The sequence below is a fragment of the Arvicola amphibius genome, chromosome 9, assembly GCF_903992535.2.
Source record: "Arvicola amphibius chromosome 9, mArvAmp1.2, whole genome shotgun sequence".
Taxonomy (NCBI): Eukaryota; Metazoa; Chordata; class Mammalia; order Rodentia; family Cricetidae; genus Arvicola; species Arvicola amphibius.
Window position 1 is genome coordinate 23,633,229 of NC_052055.2, and position 27,314 is coordinate 23,660,542.

The window sequence follows — 27,314 nt, forward strand, 5'->3', positions numbered from 1 at the left end:
TAGGAATTCAGCCTTGAACACACATTTGTAATTATATTCAGATCAGGCCCTGGTGCACCCTGTTCTCTATGATTTTCAGGGCACCATTATCCTATTTGGCTAATGTTCTGAGTAGGAAGTTGGTTCTTTATGCAGATGTGTTGAATGAAAGAGTTCTCGTGTATATACGGTTTTAGTGGCATCCAGTAATTGGTGGCTACTGGGCTGTGGCATGCGGAGAGAGCTAGTTCATCCATCAGACATGTACTGAACAAGAAGAAGGGACAGTGTAGTGTTCTGGAGAGAAAATGAAAGCAGAAGTTCACACATCCACCCAACCAGATTAATTGATGAAATTTGCATCTTTCTGGCAAGATTTTTTTTCTTCCAGGGAAAATTGTTTAACATTCTCTAATGCTGGTATCTGAAAACATGTACATAGAAGTATAATGTTATACAGACTAAACAGGCTGTAATTATGAATACATATGAACATAGTTGTATATAACCATACTTAATGAAAAAGATGCCATAATTATGAAAGAGAGCAAGGAGGACGAATATGGAAGCGTTGGAGGGAGGAAAGGAAAGAGGGAAATGATGTAATTATATTTTAATTTCAACACATAAAAAGTTTTTAAAGGTCTCATTTTTCTATATCTCCTGACCTAATACTAACAGTTATGAGTGGAAGAAGAGACACAGTATGAACGACTGGGAAAGGGTTTCCACAATTTCTTGAGCAAATGTAAGCAGCCTTTAGAGTACTAGCTACGATTTGCTCCCTTTAATAGCCTAGTATTACCTTATTTGACTTTCGCCTCTGCTACCTTAAGAGGCAAGGAGGTTATTCTTGGGGGAAGACTCTCCTGAGCACGACACTGCATGGTATTAGCTGTCAGAAGTTGCTGGGCACAGCCTGCGTGAGGCTTGCTTGAGTAACAGTTTGTTCTCCATGGAAGTCATCAGAACTGGAATGGGAGGAGTGGTTCCCTGAAGTAGGCACTGGAAGCTGAGATATCAGGCACGTATCTGGCAGCAGGAGATGTCTAAGAAGCATCTCCTTATGCAGCAGCTGAGTCATCAATCATACAAAATTAGTACACTGGTGAAAGGTGCTGTCTTTTAAGGCACTGTTCTTCTGGTCCCCTGTCTGTAAGAAGTTCTTGGAGGAGAGTAGATAAAATACAACAGGTCTTTGGGTTTATAACAGTCAAAAAATTCTTTTTCTATCATTTCCCCATTGATAGATAATCATGCAGCTTTGGGTAAGATTTTAAAGAGTCTCTAACTTAAATTTTCTCCATACTACAGGGAATTAATGACAGCACTTTCTTTAAGAGTTTTTGAAAATATTAATGACAGCTTTAAAGTCCTCATACAGTGGCAGTCATTACACTAAAAATGTGAGGTACTGCTGTTCATCCCTTGAAACACTCAGTGAGGGCTTATGTTGTGCTGAGAATCATGCTAAGGTCGGGAAACAAACTGCTGAGCCAAACATACAGCACTTTCTGAGCTCACTCTGATAACAGTCTGATGCTGAGAAAGTAACTTAGATCATAGCAATGCAATGTCCTGTGTGTGCCACAAGGCTCCCACCAGGCTACTCTAGGAATCTGAGAGGAATACTGAGCCTGTGCAAAACCCAAGATGACTTTCTGAAGAAAGAGTGCATTTATCTCTTACCACCTGCAGTGGAGAGGTGGGGTGTTAGGAAATGGATGCTCCAGGCAGATGGTAGGAGACCTTTAGGCAGTAAGGGCAACTGAGTGTAAGAAAGAGTTGGTCTCTTTCAGTGAGAGAAAACTGATTGGGAGAGGTATACTTAAGTGTAAGAAAATGCAGAAGGTTTGGTACTATTCCAAAGATGTATGTTCTGCGGCATTATGGTTGGTTGTTGTTGCTTTGGGGGTTTTGTTTGTTTTGTTTTTGCTTTTGTTTAGTATGAAAACTTCATAATCTGACTCCCATCTCCTACTTGAAGGGAAAAAGTAGATGATTCTCAGCTCTGGTGTCCTCTAATGCACTGGCAATATCTTTTCTCTAGTCATCTCTAAAGGCTTTGGAGAGATCAAGTGGTCTTGTCTCCAAAGCAGTGAAGACAGGGAGGTCTGTGTTGGACCTTGCTTCTTTCCATCCCCTATAGCAGAGTCAAATGCTAGAGCACCAGCTGCTGCTGCCTGTTCCAGGCACCAATTGTCTGAGGCTTTTTCTTCTCATGTCTCCAGAGACCGGGGCTGCCAAAGAAAGGCTTCCAAATCACCCTCTGTCCATCCCTGGCTTGTAGCAAATACCACTTCCATCTGTACCATGTTTCAGGATTAATTTTTTTTTTTGCCAGTGATAATTCTTTTTTTTCCTCATTTTTTTATTAAAGATTTCCATCTCCTTCCCTCCTCCTCCCCTTTCCCTCCCCTCCCTTCCACCCATATCCACTCTCCTCCCCTCTCCAAGACAAAGAGCCATCAGGGTTCCCTTCACTATGTTAAGTCCAAGGTCCTCCCAGCTCCCCCTATGTCCAGGAAGGTGAGCAACCAAACTGATAAGGCTCACAGTGAGCCCGTCCATTCTGTAGAGTTCATGTTCATTGCCGTTGTCCTTGGTTTCTCAGTCCTCCTCCACCGTCAGCCACATTCAGAGAGTCCGGTTTGGTCCCCTATTCCATCAGTCCCATTCCAACTGGACTTGGTGGTCTCCCATTAGATCTGTCCCACCATCTCAATGGGTAAACACACTCCTTACGGTCCTGACTATGGAGAAAATGACAAAGCCCCACATAGGAGCACCGGACTGAGCTCCCAAGGTCCCGATGAGGAGCAAAAGGAGGGAGATCATGAACAAGGAAGTCAGGATTAAATTTTTTTAAGCCCTTCAAAACTTCACATTGCAATATTGCTAAAGAAACTAAACAAGTAATTCTTGAGACTGTTTGGTCAAAAAAATAAAAAAGCAGTGAATTGGGGTTCAGATCATTAAAGCAGTAGTCCTGTTTCTGTCGGTGACTAATAATCTGGCCTTGTATAAACCCAATAACCTTCACCGACCTCTGCCTCCTAGGATGGGAGCTAGCTGGCTCCTTAGCCTACTTTTCCCAGTATGCTCTTCATCTCTCAATTTCATCCTCTAATTTTAGAGGCATTGAGGGATTGTCATACTTTTGCTGTGTCAATTGATTAATCACCTGGGATATCTGGGAGAATCTTTGCTATTCTGTGACGTTAAAAATGATTCTAGAGTATCCATCATTGTTTTATATTAAAGATTGAAGAATCCGAGTATAGAATGAACCAGCTTTATGGGTCTAGCTTTACAGTAAAGATCATGAAGTCTTCTCTTTTTTTCTCCCTTCAATTCCATGTTCCTCTTCCCAGTTTGAGTCAATCACAGAGATGAAATAGTTTGCTCTAAAATTAGCTAGTGGAGTCCTTTCATCTTGTATTCTTTTGAAATGGGAATTTAAACCCAAGCCTCAAGGAATTAAAAATCTAGTTTTTCTTCCACAGGCTTGTGGGATGTCTGGACTGGTGCCCTTACCAGAGCAGCACAAGGGTTTCTCAAGTGGGTTGCCATTTTTATCACAAACCACCTCTTTTGAGGGAGGTCACTGCAAAATGTATTGGCCAGGATTCTGTACTTCAAACCATGTCACGTTTCTTTCTGGGGTTTCGTGTATCAGCCTCTTACATCCTGGGCATCCAGGGAGCTTTGTGGAGAAGTCCCTGTGGGCTTGTGCTGGATGAACATGAAGTACTAAACTGAGAGCATTGCTCATTCCTTGGCCAGGGCATGTGGGACACTAATGTGTACTTTCCAATCTAAATGCTGAGGCAGTCGGTTCTCTGGCCACCACAGAAGAGCTAACAATCAGGACAGCAGGAAGGAAGCCAGCCCTTGGGATGTGCAACATATCTACCCCATTGCTACAGTTTCTACAGCACTGTGTAACTTGCAGAGTCTTCCAGTGTGGCTTTGGGGACCTGCCGGTCCACTTCAGATTGAACTGCCTAGAAATGATCAAGCTAGTGCTTTACTGCCCTCTGGAAAGGAGGCTTTCTTATATAGATACCTTGGCATACTTGTCAGTAGGCTGCTAGGCTGTGCTGATCAAGGAGGAGTCAGCTACCCCAATCACCAAGTTCTAAGGAGCCCCATGCTCTACAGCACCACCCTTGGAGTGAACATACGCAGAGCGTTTAATATCTAATCACTGAAATCAGCAACATTTAGTCAAATAATCAATATTAATGAAGGATTTTAGAGGCAGTGCCAGTTCTGAAAAGATACACGTGTGGTTGGCACATACTCACTGACAATAAATATTAATCATAATAAGAATTTTAAAATATCAGTTTCTTATATTCATGTAAGTGATGCAAACACTCCCCTTTATGGAATTGATTTATAGAACTTTTCTACTCTATGATGCTGTTGTGATATATGCTTACAGAGAGGGTTCCTTTGAGTTTTAGAAATGTTTAATCAAAAATATCAAACACACTGACTACCAAATGTCATACTTTACATACATAGGGCCCCTGCAATGACCCCTCAACTTGCTCTTTAGATACCCAGGAAGTTAGCTTGGGTGATCCATGAACTCTGATGTTCTGTAAAACCATGCTATTACAGTTCATTGCCCCAGAGAGCACCGTTAAGCGTTGAACATGTTCTGATGTTCTGTAAGTCCAGGCTATCATAGCTCATTAACCCAGCAAGCTCTATAAAGAGCTGCACGTGTGATGCGTGCTATTCCCCAGATGTCATTAACAAGCCCAGCAGCCCCTTCTCCTGCTTGCTTCATACTTGCCCCTTTCCTTTCCCCGTCCACCGCTCTGTCTGTTGCCTCCGCTGACCTCCCTGACTGTTACAAATACACATTGAGGCCACACTTTACAAACGGACCAGGACAGAACTGCTCAGACCCTGAGCACTAAGGACATTTGCGCCACTGTAAGCAAGCTGAGTCCCACATTCCCAGTTCGATGACGTCTTCCCTCAGGTGGAGATGCTGAATATATAGAAAGACCTAGCTGTTAGCATTCACAACCGACATAGACTGGACATCCTAGGGTTTGTTGTAAGTTAAGTGGGAGGAGACTCTATCACTGAACACACTTATGTAACTTTTCTCCTCAAGAGGATTAGCTCTACTGGGGATGTTTGTTCTCTTTTTCCCTCAAGTCTTCACAGCAAGCTAAAGACAATGGTAAGAACAGAAAGGCTTAAGATTCAATTTTATATTTCTCTCTTACTGGATAAAAACTTCTCTGTAAACTCTAGCACTGAGCAGGGGATATGTTCAGCTGAAAAACGGGACTATCTCATACTTAACTGTCACCTCTTCTCCTCAGTACTTCAGACCAAGTCCTCTTCTCTCACGGTCTTCTCTAGTTACTACACATGGTAGCTTCTCTCATGGTCTTCTGTATTTAATACATATGGTAGCTTCCTTATACTGTTTTGTCTACCAAAGATTTCCAGGAGTTTGCTTGTTTTCTCTTCATAGACATGCATGTGCCAAGGTACTATGAAGTTTCAGAGCACATTACCCTTCCACTGCCATGTGCCAAACATTGTAGTTATAGTTTTGAACTAATTTTTAATCAATGTTTATATTGCTTAGCTAAGTAAAAGATCACAAATTTAAGATCTCCTTTCAAAAGCTGCGCCTAAATTTCCTTTCAGGGGTAATATAGCCCACTCTCACTTCCTGTGTCTCAAGATTAATGAGTCTTATCTTTCAGGATAGAAACACAATCCAACCCTTCCGTTTAGGACATCCTAACTTTCTAGTCACAAAGATCAATCTAGGATTAGGCAATGTCTCAACTCTATACAGTCATACCCAAACATGAGGTTTCATGTAGAATAAATAAATAGAGAAGATACATTATTTTCCCACTGTGGCTAGAAGAAACTCTTTTATCATTGATACAATGGCTCTCAGACAGTGCAGTAAGCCAAGCAGAGTATATTCTTGTTCCGAAAAATTGATGTACTAGTGGTGTGAGAGACTGCATATAGTTATGTCCATAAAGTGAGTGCTGTAGAGAATAAAGCAAAATATGGGCATAGAGAATTGACTTGGAGAAGACTCCCTTCTTTCTTTTGGAGCAGTTAGCTAAAATCTCCGTAATGATTTGTGAAATGAGAAAAAACTAAACAAAATATGGGAAGGAAGATATTGGGAGAAGTGAGTAAAGCAATGCAAGCTCAAAGCTTGGTGCAGGCAAGTAAGTAGAGTGATTAAAGAAAGGGAATGGGTGGATGGAACAGGGGCCTCAAGGAGTATCGCAGAAGGAAGGGATTTTGGGGATCTCTAGTAACAGAGCAATTTACAAAGCCAAAGTTTACAGGAAAAATAATTAAATCTATTTTTTAAAAGGGATACAAAACTCTTGGTGTTTCATAAAAAGAAATAATACAATTAAGTTGGTAACACATTGATGAGTTAGGGGTATCAATTTTTGTTAGGGGAAACGAGATGTTATAATTGATTATATAATGGCTGTGACTACAATAGAGAACTTGAATATGACTTCTTGTGTTGGTTCCTGAGCTCTTGTAAATGGAATCACAACGATCTAAGATTGAGAACAATGAAGAAGAAACAGGCTACATCTTTGCATATTTTATTCACTGTCTCTTTAGCATTTAAAACTGCCAACCACCACTTTCTCTTCTTCCTTCTCCTTTTCCTCTACCTCCTCCTCCTCCTTCTTCACAAGAGTTCAGTTTCACTGTATGATCATATCTGGACTCCATCATGCCTCCCAGACCACCATGGTCATCTCCGAGTTGTCTTGAAGCATCTGTCCTGACTCCACTGGTGTCAGCTCTTTATTGGGCAGTCATAGCAATCCTTGAAAAGGTGAACTTTATTTTTTTTCTCATTTTTTTTATTAAAATTTTCCATCTTCTCCCCTCCTCCCCCCCTTCCCTCCCCTCCCTTCCACTCATATCCCCACTCCTCCCCTCTCTAAGACAAAGAGCCATCAGGGTTCCCTTCACTATGTTAAGTCCAAGGTCCTCCCAGCTCCCCCTAAGTCCAGGAAGGTGAGCAACCAAACTGACAAGGCTCTCAGTGAGCCCATCCATGCTGTAGAGTTCACGTTCATTGCCGTTGTCCTTGGTTTCTCAGTCCTCCTCCACCGTCAGCCACATTCAGAGAGTCCGTTTTGGTCCCCTGTTCCATCAGTCCCATTCCGACTGGACTTGGTGGTCTCCCGTTAGATCTGTCCCACCGTCTCAATGGGTAAACGCACTCCTCATGGTCCTGACTTCCTTGCTCATGATCTCCTTCCTTTTGCTCCTCATCAGGACCTTGGGAGCTCAGTCCGGTGCTCCTATGTGGGGCTCTGTCATTTTCTCCATCCAATGCCAGGTGAAGGTTCTATGGTGATATGCAAGATATTCATGAGTATGGCAATAGGATCTGGACATTTCTGGCACCCTTTCCTCAGCTGCCCAAGGACCTAGCTGGGGGCATCTTCCTGGACACCTGGGAACCCCTCTAGAGTCAAGTCTCTGCCAACCCTAGAATGGCTCCCTTAACTAAGATATATAATTCCTTGTTCCCATATCCACCCTTCCTATATCCCAACCATCCTATTCCCCCAAGCTCTTCCCATCCTCCACTTCACACTTTTCTCTCCCCATCCTCCCATCCCCCCATCCCACCCCACCCCCCTGTTCCCATTTTTTGTCCGGCAATCTTGTCTACTTCCCAAAAAAAAAAAAAAAAAAAGAAAATGCATTCCTCATACTGAGTTGCCTTGCCCAGCCTTAATACAAGGAGAGGTGCTTAGTTAGTCCTACTGCAGCTTGATATGCCATGTTTGTTGATATCAATGGCAGGCCTACCCCTTTCTGAACAGAAACAGAGGAGGAATGGATTGCAATTGCAGTGGGGATGTGGGGGAGGGACTGGAAGGAGAGAAGGGAGGAAAAACTGAGGTCTGGATGTAAAATAAATACATTTAATTAATAAAAATATCACCCTTTAAATTCTAAAAAAAAAAAGAAAAGAAAAGGTGAACTTTACCACATTATCCCTCTCTGTCTCTCTCTGCCCCTCCCTGCTCTCTGTCTCTCTCTGTGTATATGTGTGTGTATTTGCAGGGAACTGTAAGAATGGGAAACCAGATGATAACCACCAGTGTTGATGGAGAGTCCACCTGTTATCTTTGCTGGAGACACAGATCTCTAACTGGCATGAAGTCAATAGGACAGACTTGCTGGGTAGGAAGCCTCAGGGATCCACCTTGTTTATATCTACCTGGAACTGGAATAACAAGCACGCCTTGCTTTTTAATGTGGGTTCTTGGGATTGAATTCACTTACCAGACTGTGAAATCGCCCCAGCCCATATTATACTAAAAAAAAAAAAAAAAAAAAAAAAAAAAAAAAAAAAAAAAAAAAAAAAAAAAAAAAAAAAAGACTAAACGCCTACCAAGTTGCCCTGCTAAAAGTCTAAAATCATACTAAGGCTCCCATTTTCATTTTTATTCTTTTCCAATTACCAACCCCATCTTTGAATACTATAAAAATCCCACATACTTCACTTCTTTAATTTATTTGACATCTGTCTTTTGCCGTTTTGTTTTCTTCTGATCCACAATCCCATTTCCATTGTCGCCGTGCACATCTACTCTGTAGTGTTGTCAGAATGATATTTTGAAGACCTGAACATGTCATTGTAGTTCTCAAAATTATTGGGTGACTTTTCACAGCTCCCTGGATGGAGTCTGAACTCCAGGTTTTGTGTGATATGTCCTTTGTTATTACAAGAAATTCTGTATCACTCACAGCTGGTGTTAAAGGGATGGACACCCTGCATTCGTATTTGAAAGCTTTTTGCTTCCTACAGAATTTGCCTTTTCGCTAGTTGGCTGAAACTGAAGTGATGACTCCCTACCTCTCACCTGAGGAAGTGTTGGGTTTGTGTTCCTAACTTGTACTAACATCGTGTCCCAACACACATGCTCTTATGGCAGTGTAAGATGAAGTCTCAACCTTGCTGTTGCCGATCAAATTCACTTCGGGGTGTTTTTGTCTGTTTCGGATGACGCTACCACCAGAACGGAGCTACAAGAGGTGACAAAGTCTGCTGATTTTCTGGAAGGGAAGTGTGACTCTCTAAGACTTGGTCTAAATAATTCTAAGTTATTTATTTGAAAATCCTCTGTAGAACCAAGGTACTACCATTCATTATAGTCATTGATCAGTCCAAATTTTGGAATATTTCTTGTCATTCTTGATAGCATGAAAAAGATTACAAAGTTATATATCATTAGCAGGAATAATTCAATATAAGTTCCTCTCACGTATAATTCAGATCCCTGTTAAAGCATGAACAATAACAGCAAATTAAGGCTGTAGTAATTGGTCAAATGGGACATAAATACAAGTACATATAATAAATAATGTATTTTATCTGTGCTAATTCTTCCCAACAATATACTAGATACTAAATTTATCTTCTTGTGATGGGAGCTACTCAGATTAAATAAATGTTTTTCCTTGTCTTCCAAGAAGCCTAGACAATAATTCATGTATAGGTACAACTATAGCTTAAGTTTTTAGGAACACTTAAATATCTCTCTCTCTCTCTCTCTCTCTCTCTCTCTCTCTCATCTATCTATCTATCTATCTATCTTTATCTCTCTCCTTCCCTCCAAACGTGCGCACGTGCGCACGTGTGTGTGTGTGTGTGTGTGAGAGAGAGAGAGAGAGAGAGAGAGAGAGAGAGAGAGAGAGAAAGAGAGAGAACATGAATGCAGAGAAAAAGGGCAATGCTACTTTAAGCAATATTTAAGAGGGATAAAATCAGATACATTAACTTTCCTTTGCACTCTGCAGGTCTAATGTGATGAAACCTGAATTCTGTTTTATCTCCTCACTCAGCAAGGAAGCCTGGGGCCAAACCTATCCTCCTAAATACTGTTTATCTCCCGGAACAAAGGTCAGAATACGGTACTATTTTAAATGGATATTACAGGATGAATGGCAGTGCTTGTGACCGAGGAATTACAATGGCCTTTTGCAGATGCCAAATGTCACCATGTCCTCTAGGCTGTGCCTAACATCTGTGGGAGAAAGTGAGCATGTCATTTGAGGGAATGGAGCCAGATCAAGCCCCTGCTCTGTCAGATGTCCTGATGTCAGACCCCGGCTCATGGTCTCAGGAAGGCAAGACAAGAACTTCTGAGTGCAATCTGACCTTTAAAAAAGGAGAATTAAATGGAAAGTGCACAACATTCACTGAAAGAGTCAAGGATAAAACGTTAAGGAAGTTCTAAAAAGCAAGTGGCACTCTTCAGAGAACAGGGACCTCGGGATCAATGTGGCCAGAGTTTATATCAGCCATATTACTATTGATCATGTGCCTCTTTCAACAAATTTCTCTCTCCATTGGTTCTTACACCCATAAATGTGGATATTTATTTATTCTATAGCATTGTCTGAGAAAACACTTTTACTTAATATACCTTCTATCAGGAGCTACACAAAGCTCTATGCATTGCATGGAAAATAAAATAGCACAGGCGTAAAATACAACAAGGGAGTACAGATATTGGCTATACCACAATCTGGAAGGGCACGGACTACTTCCTATGTTGGCAGTTCTGTAGAAGATGGTTGTACAGACCACACAGAGTGTTTTTAGTGCAGGGATGTGATCTTCTTTGTCACCATGCTGCCAGATAAAGTAATCAAAAATCTTACCAAAATGCCTGCCTTGACATGAGCTGAGCGCCGAGGACACTATAGACATGTCAAAGTGGAGGGGGAAAGTGCATGAGGCCTCAACCCTAGACAAAAAATTGAGGTAACTAAGGAATGCTGACAGTGGGAGCAATAGTTTTCCCAGGGAAGGGCACGCCAACTGATCATCCAATGCCAATGGTCAGCCCTGAAAATGTACATACCAGTAACATTGCACAGTTGTATTTATGCATATCTCTATATAATATGTAATATATTAATTGTGTCAAATATGTATATGTATATATATTACATATATATGTATGTAACAGCAATGAAAAAGAGTCTATGAGTTCAAAAGAGAAGAAGGAGATGTATATGGGAGGGTTTGCAAGGGGGAAAAAGGGAGGGGAAAAATGATGTGATCACATTATAATCTCAAAAAATTTAAAAAGCTTCCATCTTCTTGCCCAGTACTTGGTCATTGTCTGAAGTTCAGTTCTGGCATTTTTCTCTGCTCCTCTTTTACAGTTCTGTCTTCATGATAAGATGCTTCTCTGAGGTTTCTTGTGTCTCCCTCCTCTGAACTTTCTTCTCATCATATCGTGGATTGATCCCAAACCCATCCAAACAATAAACTCCAATAACTGAGAGTATAGCCTTAGTTGAGAACTGTCATTGGAGGCTTAATAAAATTAAAGTGAGGACATACAGCTTTTTTTTTTTTTTTGGTTTTTTGAGACAGGGTTTCCCTGTAGTTTCTAGAGCCTGTCCTGGAACTAGCTCTTGTAGACCAGGCTGGCCTCAAACTCAGAGATCTGCCTGCCTCTGCCTCCCGAGTGCTGGGATTAAAGGTGTGCGCCACCACCGCCCGGCTGAGGACATACAGCTTTAAGACAGGCAATAATACATGTGTTGTCATGTGTGCTCTTATATTTTATGGGTTTGGTGCTAATAATTTCAAAGAAGCTAACTCATAGCACATTGACAGTAGAATCCCAAGGCTGGAAATGCAAGTGTCATTCTCCAAGGAACTGGCAGTGAGGGAACACGAGCAATACACCTCCTGACCCCTAATCTGTGGACACTCTTCTAACCACTTCTGTCGCCCTTTCTTAGCAAGAAGATAGAGATTCATATAAGTAGTTAATGGAAGAGTGTAAGCTGCCAGAAAACATTTTAATCATATTGATTTTTAACTAAGAACCTCTTCTCAAGTTCCAAAACAGGTTGAGAAGCTCAGATTCATAGAGAGTGCCAGCTCCAAGAAAGCTATGCATTTAGCAAACATGTTTAAGTGGACGTGTTGAACTTGTAGTCCTTCTATTCTAACTGCCCGCCCCATCCTTTCCTAAAACATGGAAGCAGGCTAGTACTGCAGAATTCTTTCACTTCCAAGTCTCTCTTCAACCCCTGTGTCAGTAAAGGAAAGGAGAAGCAGGAGTGTTTCATTACACCCGAGAGAAACAAGAACAAACCCTCCATCCTTTGACCGTGTATCCTGGATGCCTCACCAGCATGGATGGTAGCAGAGATAAAGAAAATCTGCACCTAACTGGAAACCTGCCTGTCAATAAAGTTCCATTGTCTTTGGGAAGTGACCAAGTGACAGGGTGGTCAGACTTCTGTGAACCAAAATTAAAAGGAACATGAAGTTCTAGAAGGATTCCCAAACTCATGGTCTCTGTAACAGAACAGTTGGGGAAGGATTAAAGCCAAACATGCCTTTGTGAGTTGGCATCCATCACATAAGACACCTGCTATTAGCAATCTAAGGGTTGAATCAATGCCTTTCCCCCAGCTGGAAGCATTGAAGATTGCAGTTAATCTCGCTCCCTCTTGCTCTCATTTTTAACGTGTCATAACTTTATCCACAGAATAGCTGAGGTTTTAGCAAGATGCTCTTTCTGATTTCAACATTTTGAATCATCACTTTTCCCGAGTCTGCCTGCTGATCCGAGGGGCCCCTAAACAAAATCAAATGGCAACACCCTGAAAGAACAGAACATTTCCTCCCTCTTCCAGGGTCAGCCCAATCTATACCCTTTGCTTTGTGCCTCATATACATCCTTACAAACTGCTGAAAGCTCGGTTTGGAGCTGTTCCCAGCACATGCTGATATCAATCTACACATTTGTAGTGTGCGCTTCTCTGGCCCTGCTAGAGGATTATTAACAAGAACAGAGTGTTTGGATGATTGCCTGGGAAGAGGGAACTTCATCCTCAATTCACCACATCAAACCTCGGTTTGTCATGCTATACCCTAATGACACTCAGAAGGCAAGTTCTTAATTTTTCCCAATAGAAACCACCAACTGCCCTCCTGGCAGGCTGGACGGTGAAACAAGGGAGTTTGTTTTGGATGGTGGTCTTGGACAAATCTTTCCTGTCAAGGACCACTTTTGGAATGCGATCTTTGCTTTGCTTCCTCCTGTATATCCTCCTGAGCTGTATCCACTGACATCATCCCGCAAGCAGTCTCTTTTCACTCCGGCTTAGCACACATCCATATGAGCCCCTGTGCTTAGACTCAATTCTGAGAACTTTGCTCGTACCATTCACCTGCTGGCTTCTCTAGCTGTCTTCAGTAACAATCACAAAGGGCACTTACAGATGCCTTAACCAGGGCTCCTAGGATCCCTCTTTTATATTTGATGTTTCTGTCCTCCCGTGCTGTGGATATTTTAGCCTTGATCTTTTACTTACAAATTTGACCAGAGGATGTCTCTAGAACAATGATGCTATCTCTAGAAACTTGTGGCTGTAACATCCTCTGACCTCCTCTTTTACTGACCTGGCCTTAGTCACTATGGATTATGATGGAACTTTTAAGTTCCACAGTCACTTGCCCACCCCTATAGAATAAAGCTGAAGTAGGAATTCATCTAAATCCATAGCCTTGTAGAATTTTTTCCTCTTCTTTTTTTTCCCTCACTCTCTCTCCTGCTTCTCATGCAAATACACATCCAGTTAATCACATGTGCATTTGTCCCCATCTCAGACTGTTTCTAGGAAACCCACCTGAGATAACTCGATAGTATCATTTAATTCTATTAGCTCAAGAGTCAAGGTTTCTTAAGCTAAGTGGAGTCACTGAAGTTCAGAGATAGCAATTACAAGGCTGTATAGTAAACACTTGCCTGACACATACTAAGTGCTCAGTGAATAGTTGCTAAATTAAATAATAACCAGACATAAGCATGAACTCACCCAGTGATAATGGGTCCCAAGATCAGGTACTGGTCTTGTAGAATAACAGTACAATCTGATGATGGCCTGAAGATTAACCTGAGAAAAACGAATCAGATATTCTGGAATAAGCATCAGTAGAGAAGATGCTGATAGGGTATGGAAAACATCATGTTATAAATGAGTGAAATGGAATGTAATTTTTGGTCCATAAAAATGACCAAGATTGGTTTTAAACCAAGGGAATTGGTTTTAAAAATGACATTATTTATCATTTACTGTACATTAACTCCTGGTCCATCTGCAATCTCTCATTAACTATCCAAAGTAAGACTTTAAGGTGACAGGCATATACACATTTTTTTCTATTCAAATGTAAAACCTGACCAAGATTAATCAAGCAGAGGTCTTTCTGGCTTCAAAGTTAGTTCTCAACATAATTCTTCATTTCCAGATTTGAAGGAAAGTTTGAGTCTCAGGATATCCCTTCTATCAGAAAAAAAAGAAAGATTGCCTCACCTCTAGTGAATGGAAGATCAAGGAGACAGATGGCTTAGCACTTAAGAGCACAAACTACCTATGAAGAGGGCCTAAGTTCAGTTCCCAGCACTCATACCTGGCAGCTAGTAACCACCTGCAACTCTAGCTCTAGGGTGTACAGTGCCCTCCTCTGGCCCTCATCGGTGCTGCACTTAAATGCACATACCCACAAACAGACAGAAGAATACGCATAATTTAAAAGAAAAATAAGCATTAGAAAGAAGAGCAAGTTTTCAAACTTAGTCCCACCTAGATACAAATAAAGATTTCTACCTATTCTATGTTTCAACAATTCTTTATTTGACCATGGTCACGGTAGAAAAAAAAAGTCATGTTCTCTCTTTCTCAACAAAACTTAAAGCCCTTAAAAATGAATGTTTCTGCCCTCTCTCAAGTATGGAGTTCAAATGTTTACCCTTATATTTACATCTGATGGACTCATTTTCAGGAAAAATATGGATTTGTTAAAGGTTTGCTTTGTGGGATGTTTCTGAATGAAGCTCCAATGTTACTGAGTGAGCAGACCAGTGTAGGCTGTAGTGTTACTAGAAAACCCTATAGTTTCAACACTGCTGTGCCTAACTGGGCTGGTCAGGTTAAAGCAGCAGAGAAAAAACAGGTTCATGCTTTCATATTGCATTCTCTAGTTTTTTCTTTAATAATAAGGTTTTGTCTTCTACAGGTATGTGTGTGTGTGTGTGTGTGTGTGTGTGTGTGAGAGAGAGAGAGAGAGAGAGAGAGAGAGAGAGAGAGAGAGAGAGAGAGAATTAATTCAATATAGAAGAAAATACAACTTCTAAAGAAAGAACTGGAGTAAACTAAGTAACTTGGAGAATTTATCCTCCACATTCCTACAATATTTTCTTTGAATATTACTTAAGCCAATAGGGAACTTATTTTAAAAGCCCTAAGTTTCCACTTCTAGTTGTGTTTCATATCAATCAAAAATCCCTTCTAACTTGAAATTATGGAGAGGCAACTGAGAAAAGCATAATTTAGACTGTCCTATAAGTAGAAATATTGATAGCTATTTGGTTCATGTAAAAATGCAAAAGTTACAGATTAGTTATTACAAAAACATCAGCTAAGATCAAGGGGTTTTGGTTGTTGTTTTGTTTTTTTCCTATGGGATCATTTTTTAATCTACAGTGGCCTGAACTTCAACCTAAGTTGCTAACAAAACTGGCAACACAAAAAGAAAGCAACAGGGGTTGGATGAGGTCCTACCAAGGCCACCGTCATTCATCTTAATTTTCATTAAAAGGTTTATTTCCTTCAAGCCCAACATAATTCCTTGTGAGGTCCATGATCTTGAACAAATGTGCATGGGCACGCCACTGCAGTCATCCATCTGGCATAAAGGAAGACGAAGAGCAAGTGAAATTAGACCATGGCTCTCTGGTTTCCTCCAAGAGCTGCCAATGAATGAGAGCATCAGCTGCACCATATTGGGTAAGTCAAGCCTCTTATCCTTAACTGAACACGCTACATGCAGGCTGCAAGGCACATCCTGTGAATAGGAATGACTCAACCTCAACAGGTGTCCATTGGCCTTGCCAACCAACCGCCTGTTGCAATAGACTGCAGCAGCAGCACATTCTCAAAGGCATGGAAAGGCTGATAAATAGCAGGCTTGTGTCTCTCCACAGAGGGAAAGGGTTGGGCTGGAGGCAGGTGCAAAACTAGATACAAATGCATAAATGCACCCTGTCAACCCCAGGGGGATGTCCTGCCAACTGGCATATTAGCAGCCTTTTCGTTTCCATTTGAGAGTTCTCTTCCATTAAATCTGAGTCAATAGCTACCTACAGTCAGGGAAACAAATTAGAGAAATACATTATGAATTTTCTAGGTTTTAACTTTTCATGATGCTTCTACATTTTTTTTTTTTGCTTTATGAGAATCATTTCATGACATGCAAGTGTTGGTGTTGAATACATCATGCAGATAAAGTAAAGCATAGAGAGTGGATTCTCCAGGCCATATCAGGTGTTCAAGAAGGTACAGGGCAGAATTCAAAACCATGACTTCTCTTTAATACACTTTTAATAACATTATTTATAGTTGATACATGCATGACTATGAATTCCTTCTTAGAGACTCTTGAGTGAAGAGCTGAATTACTTTGCTCTGAAATGAAATTAGAGGACAGTCTTGGCATCCTTTTATCTCTCCGTCTTGCCTTCTTTCACTTCTATCTTCCCAATTACAGTTTGAAGTGCTTGTCTCTATCATCAATGTCAAGAGGGTAAAATGATGTAAAGCACCCCTTCTCTCCCTCATGTGTGTGTTCCTCTGGTACTTCTTTCCATTTGTTCTCATGGTCACATCTGTCTTTAAGTTAGCCTTAGAATTTGCCTAGCTACCCAGATAATGATGGGGAGTTTTATAATGGGGAAAGTTAGGAACAGTGAATATCAGTAGATGACAAGTGGTGGTAACAATCTATCAATGTCTGATCAGTGTCTGTGAAATAAAATAGAAAGTAAAACTACAAAACCCAGACAAGAACTAGATCATATAAAGAATCCTGAGAAGCAGGAATAGTAAAGTTTATTTTACCTGGATACTTTTAAGAGCTAATATTATAAAAAAAAATCTTATCCTAACTCAGTCAAAGACTCAGTAAAAAAATTTATTATTTTCACAGTAATTTTACAAGTTTTAAGAAAACTAAGACATATGCAAGTTTAGTTTTGTGCCCAAGTTCTCATATTAAACCAATACAGAGCTGGGACTCATAACAAAAGTCATCAGAAAGACGGGTTTGGTCGCATGATCCATCAGTCCCATTCCAACTGGAGTTGGTGATCTCCCATTAGTTCTGTCCCACCGTTTCCATGAGTGAACGCACCCCTCTCGTTCCTGACTTTCTCCCTCATGTTCTCGCTCCTTCTGCTCCTCATCGGGACCTTGGGAGCTCAGTCCAGTGCTCCAATGTGGGGCTCAGTCACCTTCCCCATCTGTCGCCAGCTGGAGGTTCCCTCACGGTCCTGACTTTCTGAATGTGGCCAACAGCGGGGGCTGACTGAGAAGCAAAGGACAATGGCTCTGGGCTCTGATTGTTCTTCATGGACGGGCTCTGTGGGAGCCTTCTCAGCTTGGTCGATCACCTTCCTGGACCTGGGGGGAGTTGGGAGGACATTGGTCTTAGCATAGAGTGGGGAACCCTGATGGCTCCTTGGCCTTGAGAGGGAGGGAGGGGAGGTATGGGTGGAGGGGAGGGGAGGGAAGGGGGAGAAGGAGGGGAGGGAAGGGGGAGGAGGAGGGGAGGGAGGGGGGAGGAGGAGGGAAGGAGATGGAAATTTTGAAATATAAAAAAAAATAAACCATGAGAAAAAAAAAAAGTCATCAGAGCCCTAATTCTCCAGTGATTAACTATGCCATTCCTTGACTGATTTTAGTGTCTGTTTTTACACTTAATGCAAAGCTTGTTTTATGAATCCTACAGAGATGAAGGTACATGTCTGTGTTCACACAGAATGTGGTCAAAAGGAGGTTTTCCTCAATTACTTACAAATATGTGGAGGATTATATAGATTCATGCGTTAACAACCTGAGCATCAGTTTACAAAACAAGCATGGTAACTGAGAAAAAGACCAGTAAAGTGTTTGAACATGTCCTTGGTTGGTCATTTCTCAGTGCAGTCACGGCTTCTGCCACCTTCATTGAACATGAACAGAGCTCAATGGGCAAATCAATATGCTGCTGACAAGGCTTCAGCTATCATTTCTTTTTCATTGATTAATTATTCAATGATGAAACCATGAAGGGTAAGTCTGGTTGACCCTATAGAATAAGGCAAAAAGGGATTCCTGGAGTTCACTTAAGAATTCCAACCTGACTTTCTTTATCCATTCTTCCATTGAGGGGCATCTAGGTTGTTTCCAGGTTCTGGCTATTACAGATAATGCTGCTATGAACATAGTTGAACAAATGCTTTTGTAGTATGATTGGGCATCTCTTGGGTAGATTCCCAAGAGTGTTATTGCTGGGTCCTGGGGTAGGTTGAACCCGAATTTCCTGAGAAACCGCCACACTGATTTCCAAAGTGGTTGCCCAAGATTGCATTCCCACCAGCAATGAATGAGTGTTCCCCTTATACCACGTCCTCTCCAGCAAAGGCTATCATTGGTGTTTTTGATTTTAGCCATTCTGACAGGTGTTAGATGGTATCTCAAAGTTGTTTTGATTTGCATTTCCCTGATCGCTAAGGAAGTTGAGCAGGACCTTAAGAATCTTTTGGTCATTTGAACTTCTTCAGTTGAAAATTCTCTGTTCAGTTCAGTGCCCCATTTTTTAATTGGGTTAATTAGCATTTTAAAATCTAGTTTCTTGAATTCTTTATATATTTTGGAGATCAGACCTTTGTCTGTTGCGGGGTTGGTGAAGATCTTCTCTCAGTAAGTAGGTTGCCTTTTTGTCGTAATGACAGTGTCCTTTGCTTTACAGAAGCTTCTCAGTTTTAGGAGGTCCCCTCCTTTCCTCCTTTCTCCACTCCTCCCTGTATCTCTTTTCCTTTCTCTCCCTGTTCATTCTCCTCTCTTTTTCTTTGGGAAGAATGAATCAGGAAAATAATGTTACATACCTGCCTTTGTCACAGTACCCTGTGCATCTTTCCTAGTAGATACCAGTTTAGAGTATTATTTCAGTAACCACATGATGTTCATGCACGGGGTTTCCTTCAGTAACATATCTGGTTCTTTGCTTTTGAATATTTACATCATTTCTCATTTTGATACTCAAACTATACTCTAGAGATTATATTTCTGTATTTTACTGAGTGCTCTATTAATTAATATTCACCCAGGAATTTAAAATTCCAAATGCATCATTTCTGAGAGAGAAGGAAGAAGATACCAATGCATATACCAAGACAGATATCCACCATAAGCCAGGATAATCTCAGGAAAACTGTCATGTAGTTTTATCAAAATTTCAGTCAATTTTCTAAAATAATACAGATCTGTGAGATTTCTGTTGTGTAGATTTATTTTGGATCTCCAAAGAAAACATAAAATTTCCCACAAAGTCACTGAGGTTTCTCCAGGAAATAAAAGAATTTCTGCCCAAATAAGGAAGATGGGAACCTAAAATATAATTTTTACTCTCCAGCATATAGTAAATCTCATAATTGAACACCATTTCCTCCCAAAAGGATGGAGTTTTTCTTGTCTAGAATTGGCTAAATTTATGTATTCTGTTTGTGGTTTTATATTTCTCTTGCTTGCCAAGACAAAAACATATTCCTCCCCTGTTAGTTATTTATTGTTTGACTACTCTAAAAATGTTTGGGAGCCTTCTCAGCTTGGTCGATCACCTTCCTGGACCTGGGGGGAGTTGGGAGGACCTTGGTCTTAGCATAGAGTGGGGAACCCTGATGGCTCCTTGGCCTTGAGAGGGAGGGAGGTGAGGTATGGGTGGAGGGGAGGGGAGGGAAGGGGGAGAAGAAGGGGAGAGAAAGGGGAGAAGGAGGGGAGGGAGGGGGGAGGAGGAGGGAAGGAGATGGAAATTTTTAAATATAAAAAAAAAATAAACCATGAGGAAAAAAAAAAGGACAAAAAAAAAAAAAAGGAAACAAAAAAAAAAAATGTTTGAATACTCAAGGCCAGACAGCATTCCAAATTCTGAAAATAAGAATATATCCAAAGGTTCTAGTAATTTCTATAATATACAGGGTTTTAAAACAAAGCATGAAGTGTCCCTGTTTCCCTGTTATAATGGCAATCCAACTGCACAGGACCTCAGTTGTATGATCTATGCTGCCATTGCCTTGGACTATGGGATAAGTTAATGCCTTGTACTGTCCCAACACCATTCATGTGAATGACAACATCTCTTTCCTTCTCTGTCCTTTTCCCAGCTCGACTATCCTGTTCCCTTAAGTTCTCTTCCCCCGTTCCTTCTCCTCTGCTCCTTTCTTCCCTCATCCTAAGGCTCCCAATTTTTTTCAGGAATGTGGGTGACAGTTGTAAATCTGGGACAGACTGTGGGACCACTGGTAGTGAGACCAGGATTTATGCCTACTGTTTGTACTGGCTTTTTGGGACCCATTCTCTTTGGAGAAATACCTTGCTCAGATATAGTGAGGAGGGTCTTGATCCTGCCTCAAAGCATTATGCTTGACTTTGTTGACTCCCCATGGGAAGCCTTACCCTTTCTGAAGAGTGAGTGAGGTGGAATGGGAGGAAAGGTAAAGGGAATGGGAGGAAAGGAAAGAGTGGAAACTGGGACTGACATGTAAAAGGAAAAAAGATAGTTTTGTTTTGTTTTGTTTTGTTTTTTAAAAAAAAAAGACATGAAGATTCACCCTAAGACTGATATAGATTTCAGAGACCATCAGTGACTTCAGTTACCAAATCAATCGTCAACAAATTACACAAACGTGTTTCTCTTTCAGAGTTATTTGGATTCTGAATTGTAATTAGAGATTTGGCTGTTTGTTATCAATATTGCTGTCCATTGACTATATTCAGTGGTATTATATAACCAATAACTTGGGCAGAATTCTGACTCAGACTAAAAGACATTCTCCCATGAAACATCAATATGTTTCAGATCCTTTGTATCTATCTCCAAGGCTGGCTTTTCCCATCCAGAATTGACCTAAATATGCTTTGCGGGATTCAAAAACCAATGTCAGCTTCTCTTAGGAAAAAAAAAAATTGCTTTCATCTCTCCAAGAGATGCTTCTGTGGAATGTGTGGTCATTCTTTGCTAGAAGGCATTTTGGAAAGCCACATCAGCCTAAACTCTCATGAGAATTCCCCTTGCCTGTCAGATACTTTATTTCCAAAGAATGGGACTTGGCTGTTATGGCCTCCCCCTCAATGAGAAGATGAGAAAATGTGCGCCTATGTTTCAGTTGCTTCAATAATTGAGGTGACTTTTTGTGCATCATGTTTTTATATCATTGAGTTTCATTTGTAGTTGTGAAATTAAATGCTCAATCCTCATTTTCACTAACGGCAATGGCCCTAATTTCTGAATTTTGACTAAAAGAGGTGTAATATTCCATATTAAGTTTCTTAAGAGGATGATCGCTGAATATTTTAAAAGTAGACATCATTATGTATGTCGAATGAATTTGTAAAAGGAAGCCCATTAGGATATTATGAAGCAAATCAGATTAGAAATTTGTGCTCTATACTTTATTGGCCAAATCTCACTTGTTTTTGAAATAAACCAAATCATAAGAACAACAAAAATCAAGCTGTACTAGGAATACAGCTTCTCACTGGTCTCTTGAGCAATCACTGAATAAAAATGAAAAACATAAAGCTAAGCACCTAATCACTAATGCCACTAAAATTTTACTTTGCTTCCTATTGTAGAGTACAGTACCAGGCACTGTACTGAGTATTTTACACATTCTTTTATTTGAATTTGCTTATTTTATCCTGTGTGCACAAGTATTTTGTCTACATGAAAGTATTGCATCACAGGCATGCCTGGTGCTCACAGGGACCAGAAAAAGTGTACTGGGTCCACTGGAACTGGATTTATAAAAGGTTGTAAGCTACCCACAAGGGTGCTAAAAGCCTAGCCCAGATCCTCGACAAAAGCAGCCAGTACTGAACTGCTGAGCCATCGCTCTAACCTTACCCATTCTTTTCCATTACACTCACAAATCAGGCCTAAGTATTATTAGTTTCTACAGAGGTGAACCTAAGGTGCTTCAGTATTTAAAAGCAGATGAGTCCTGAAACGTAGGAAGCATTTATTGAAGTGCCATAAAAAAAAAAAAACAAAAGGGAATATCATTTAATTAATGCTGACTGCACCACAAGCTTTTGCAGAGATGGTATCTTGATGTTGAGAGTCATTTGGAAAATAGATATTTATGCTCCACAGGTGAGAAACAGGAGGTTAAAGAGATTATATCAACCAGTATCACAAATATAATCAATAACAATGATGAGATTCAAACCCTTGAGTCTGACTCCAAAGTCTGGTGTAGTCTGCGCAAAGGGCTGCTTGTCTATTGTACACAAAGCTGTGGACACTGAACACTTAATGACCTCTCTTTCTAATGGCTCAAGATCTATGTTGCATAAGAATATGTACAGACATGACTAATACAAGAGTGAAGACAGAGCCATTTAAAATATGTTCAAGACATGCAATGAGTGCTTTGGAGAACAGTGTTTCTTTTATTTCATTTTATTCCTGGCTCTTCTCTACTTTATTGTGTATGGATTATTTTCTCTTTACTCTTTTGGCTCTTTGGGACCTACCACCCAGCTCCCAAATAAATGCACACATGGAGACTTATTAACATATTATTACTTATAAATGCCCAGCCTTAGCTTAGCTTGTTTCTTGCCAGTTTTTCTTAAATTATTCCATCTACCTTTTGCCTTTTTCTATATTTCTATAAGTTTTTTCTTTCCTTCTTATTCTGTGTCTGACTGTGGTTGGGTAGCTGACCCCTTCTTTTCTCTCTCTTTGATCCTCTCTTCACAGATTTCTCCTTCTCTTTATTCTCTCTGCCTACAACCCTGCTTATCCTTTCTCCTGCCTCACGATTGGCTGTTCAGCTCTTTATTAGACCAAACAGATATTTTAGACAGGCAGAGTAGCACAACTTCACAGTGGTGTGGGAGGTCTTTCTGTCTATGTTGTTTTTCTTGGTTAATGAATAAAAAAACTGCCTTGGACTGTTGATAGGGCAGGACTTACGTAGGTGGGGAAGATAGAACTGAATGCTGGGAGAAAGAAGGGCTAAGTCAGGGAGATACCATGGAGCCACCATGTCAGACATGCTGAATCTTTGCTGGTAAACCACTGCCACATGGAGATACACAGATCACTAGAAATGGGTTAAATTAACATGTAAGAGTTAGCCAATAAGATGCTAGAGCTAATGGGCCAAGCAATGATTTAATAAATAGTTTCTGTGTGGTTATTTTGGGGCTAAGCTAGTAGGGCAGCCAGGAACTGAGCAGCAGGACGAACAAGCAGCCCACTTCCTCCTCCAGCACAGAGTCAAACAAATGCTTCATAAAAGAATGCAACATATCTAGGCATCATTAAACAAATGTTCCACAGCATGAATGAATATAAAACATCTTAAAAATAATATTTCACAACATTCTTGTAACTGACTGCTGAGCTGGGAAAGAAGAACTGGACATTTTCAGCTTAGTGGAGGAGTCCACTTCCCGTGTTTCCCATTGGAAGATGTCTTGATTGGAAAAGGCCTGTGTCATATGATGTACCTCCATTTTATCATTCTTAGCTACCACTCTATTGGTTATATCATTCTTTCTAACACAGCAAGCACCATATAAGTCACAGAAGCCACAACAAATGAAGTTCCATGCTAAGGCAAAACTTTGTGGGAACTGAGAATTCCAGATTAGAGCTTGAGAAATGTGTTGATATCAGAAAGGAATGCCTTCTATCCACAGTAAATACATTTCCTCATCAGAAGAATCACTGTTGTGCAAGTGATTTCTTCAAAAGTCAGGGTCTTAGTTAACAATCCTTGGTGCATTTCCCAAGAAGCAGAGCTCACTTTTACATTGGATTTATCATTTTATCTATATCCATAATATCTATCCTTATCCAGGTCAGTGTTCTTTCTGGATTTATCCGCAGCACACACCCATTAGTATCTCTGATTTCACACTTGCTGGCCTTCTTGACATTTTTTTGCACTGCAGAGTTATTGTCTCAACAAATACAAATTCACAACATTAACCCCTTACTTTCGTTGTTGAATAGTTTCACACTGACCCTGACAAATTCAGCTCCTAAACCTCCCCCATGTCTGGCTCACTCTTCTCTTCTTACTCGCTGAATGACAGCCTCAGTGGCCTTCTCCCATTTCCTATGGACTCTGGAGCCTGTGTCAATCTACTCCCTCTGCCTTAGGACACTGCTAGAAATTTCTAGTCTCTAGACAATTTGGACAAAAACATTTATTTCAGCTCGTAGTTTCACTGGATTCAGTCCATCAAGCACGTCATGGTGGGCTTTCGTAGGCACTGAAAGAGGAACTCCTACCCTGATCTCACTTTTACTCCATCGTAGGCCTCTAACATACTGGATAATCCACCCAACACCTAGAGTGGGTCTTTACTCATCACTTGCCATCCTACATATCAATAGTCCCTGGGAACATCCACAAAAACACATGCAGAAGTGTGTTTTACTAACCCTATGCATCTCTCAATTATCCTGTCAAGAGGACAATTGAGGCTACTTACCACAATGATCTTCAAGGGTTGTCACCCAAGCGCTAGGCTTCTGCAGTGCTGAGTCTCTCAATTTCCATTTCTCCATATGACAGGAAATGGGAGGTGTCATGCCATGACTATGAGCCATCTGCTCACCATGAAGCAGGAACCTCAGGCTCTGGACAAAAGCCTTTTTATTTTCAGTGGAGTTTAAGGTATTTCATGGGTCTACATTGTCTTCAACCCTGATTGTCATTCATCTTTCTTGTTAATCAAGGACATATGTCGATTGACTTTAATGGGGTCTTGAGTGTTCCACAAGCTACCGAGATGAGAAAGGACCAGTGCTTGAATAGCAAAAGAAAAATGGGAAGAACGAGACTGTGAAAAGTTAATTGAAATAGAGCATGTGCTGGATGACACAGGGTCACACACGTGGGAAGAGCAGTAAATAGAGAGGTTTTGTCCTGGGGTGTTTTATAGTCTATGACCTGTAATCAGCAAGGTAGTCAGGAACTCCCTCCAGAATGTAACCCTTCTAGAAAAAAATTAGAACAGAGTCAGTAATGCTATGGAGACATCAGCTTGTTAGTCTTCTGACTGAATTCTTTTTTAATGCCCCCATCACTGGGAAGAGCTTTCTTTAGAAATGAAACTGCTATGAAACACAGGGAAGACATGTTTAGAAGATACCTCATGTCTATGCAACTAATGGTCCAAAATTTAGGACAGATATCTTTTCTTTCAATTAGTTAATGTCAGTTTCTGTCCAGTATGTCTGCAAAATCAATACCTAATGTTTGCACTATTGGTCAAGAATTTCAAAGGGACTTTTACCTGCAAACTCTGAAAATTACATGATACTGGTATTATATCTCTAATTTTATGTCACTGATAGAGGGAAGCAGGATAACGGACTTAGTCGAATTCAAGCTGCTACTGGGTTGAATGGTTGTGAACAAATTTCAGACATATTTCTATGAAAGACAGTGTTCTATCTTTATATATCTATCTATCCACCCATCCATCTATACATCCATCTATCTATCTATCTATCTATCTATCTATCTATCTATCTATCTATCTATCTATCTATCTATCCATCTCTCTCTCTCTATCTATCTATCTATCTATCTACCTATCTCACTCAATGGCCATATACCACTTTACCACTAGCATGAACATACAAATTTATCAAAAGTATTCAAAAGCCTATTAGCTCTTTCCCAGAGTTCTTACCTTGGAGGGAATGATTGATTTTCACATGTGAATTAGGATACAGAGTTGCATAGCTGTCAAGATTCACTTCACTTCTGTGGAAAGATAATGCTCAGCTTTCTTCTTGAGGCAATCTTCCTTCATTCTCCCCACACTTGCTATCAGGATGACAGTAGGCACTACTTAAGCCATCTTTCTTCATAGTTTTTTTGTCCCTACCTCTATTTTTTCAAATTTACCCCATGTTGCTTAACTCAGAGTGACAGTTCTAAAATACATATTTGGAACAATTCATTTGCCTTCTGAAAACTCTTTGCTGATTTCATATTACCCACAGGATCAAGTACAAACTCCTTAGCAGAGTAATTTGTGTCCATACTTCACACATCTTCCGTCTTATTTTTGCATTTACTAAACAGAAACACTCAGGCCTTTGTGTTCTGAGGATGGGAACAGTGGGTTCTGTCCTCTGGGACTTAAGTCTTAAAAGGAGGTTAGGATATTTAAGATCAGATTCTGGCCATTAAGAGGCTCAAGCAATGTCTTTGTTATCTCTAGTTTCCATTTCTCATATGTGCACTATTATTCCCATTCTCTAGAATGTTACTATAAATCTCTGTCTCCATCCTGGAATTGCAAAGGTGGTAGACCATCCCAATTTTCTACTAGCAAACCCTCTGATAAGGCAAATTCATGTTGTTGACTTCTCATCTCTGAGAAGCCTTTTAGAATTCCCAAGATGTTAGTGTGATCTACTTTCTTCTCCTTATAGCCTCCTTCAGCTTATATTAAAAATAACCTGTCTATGCCATAAATGTCATTAAGACAACCTTAATATGAGGATTTCAGTTTTCTCTATTCACTGCAAGGTACTAGTTACAATAACTCAATTCCTTGTTAACAGTGAGCCGTATATCTTACATAGTAACCAGGCACTGTTTTTGCTAAACTGACTCCAAATTGTCCTCTTTCAGATTTTCTCTTCTACTTTCTCCTATGCATATGACACTCAGAGTTGGATTCTAATACAGTCTGTAATCATGTATCCTTCCTCATTCTTCAGAGGCAATCTTTCTATGGAAGAATTGATTCACCATGTGAAGTGTTCTCTAACTTCCAACCCATTGCTAGACCCCTAGCTATCACTAAAAAAACAGCTGAAGGAAGACAACAAGGAATTGCTTTTAAAAATTATTCTGAGTATACAAGTACTATCATCTCTTAGAAAAGGCTAGTTATTAATATTATAGTCTTAGTGTCTTTCTCAGTAAAATGAATACTTTTTAGGATAAGGACCACATTTTGTGCAACTTTAGAAAAAATCCTATTTCATATAACTTTTCTGCAGTCTATGAAATAGGTGTGTGCATGTGTGACTGTGTGTGTATTATGTACACCAATAGTATAGCATTCATTGCATGTATCCTTAATTTAAAATAAGAAATTACCTACTTCACTTCTGTGCCTTCTCACTGAATGTATGATGAATTCAT

The 27,314-nt window shown here is 40.3% G+C and overlaps 1 long non-coding RNA gene across 4 annotated transcripts in view; it reads right to left on the reverse strand.

The window, feature by feature from the left end:
• Nucleotides 1–7,328: 7,328 nt before the first annotated feature.
• LOC119823866 overlaps nt 7,329–27,314 on the reverse strand; it is a 48,934-nt gene continuing 28,948 nt past the window's right edge. For 2 of the 4 annotated variants that reach the window (XR_005286992.1, XR_005286991.1), the window contains 2 exons: nt 13,900–13,977; nt 7,337–7,375 (listed from right to left, as the gene is read on the reverse strand). This is a non-coding gene — a long non-coding RNA (uncharacterized LOC119823866). Of the gene's footprint in view, nt 7,376–13,899; nt 13,978–24,633; nt 24,734–24,891; nt 25,142–25,842; nt 25,980–27,314 lie in introns of those variants that run through there. The other 2 variants (XR_005286994.1, XR_005286993.1) reach the window with 2 other exon arrangements.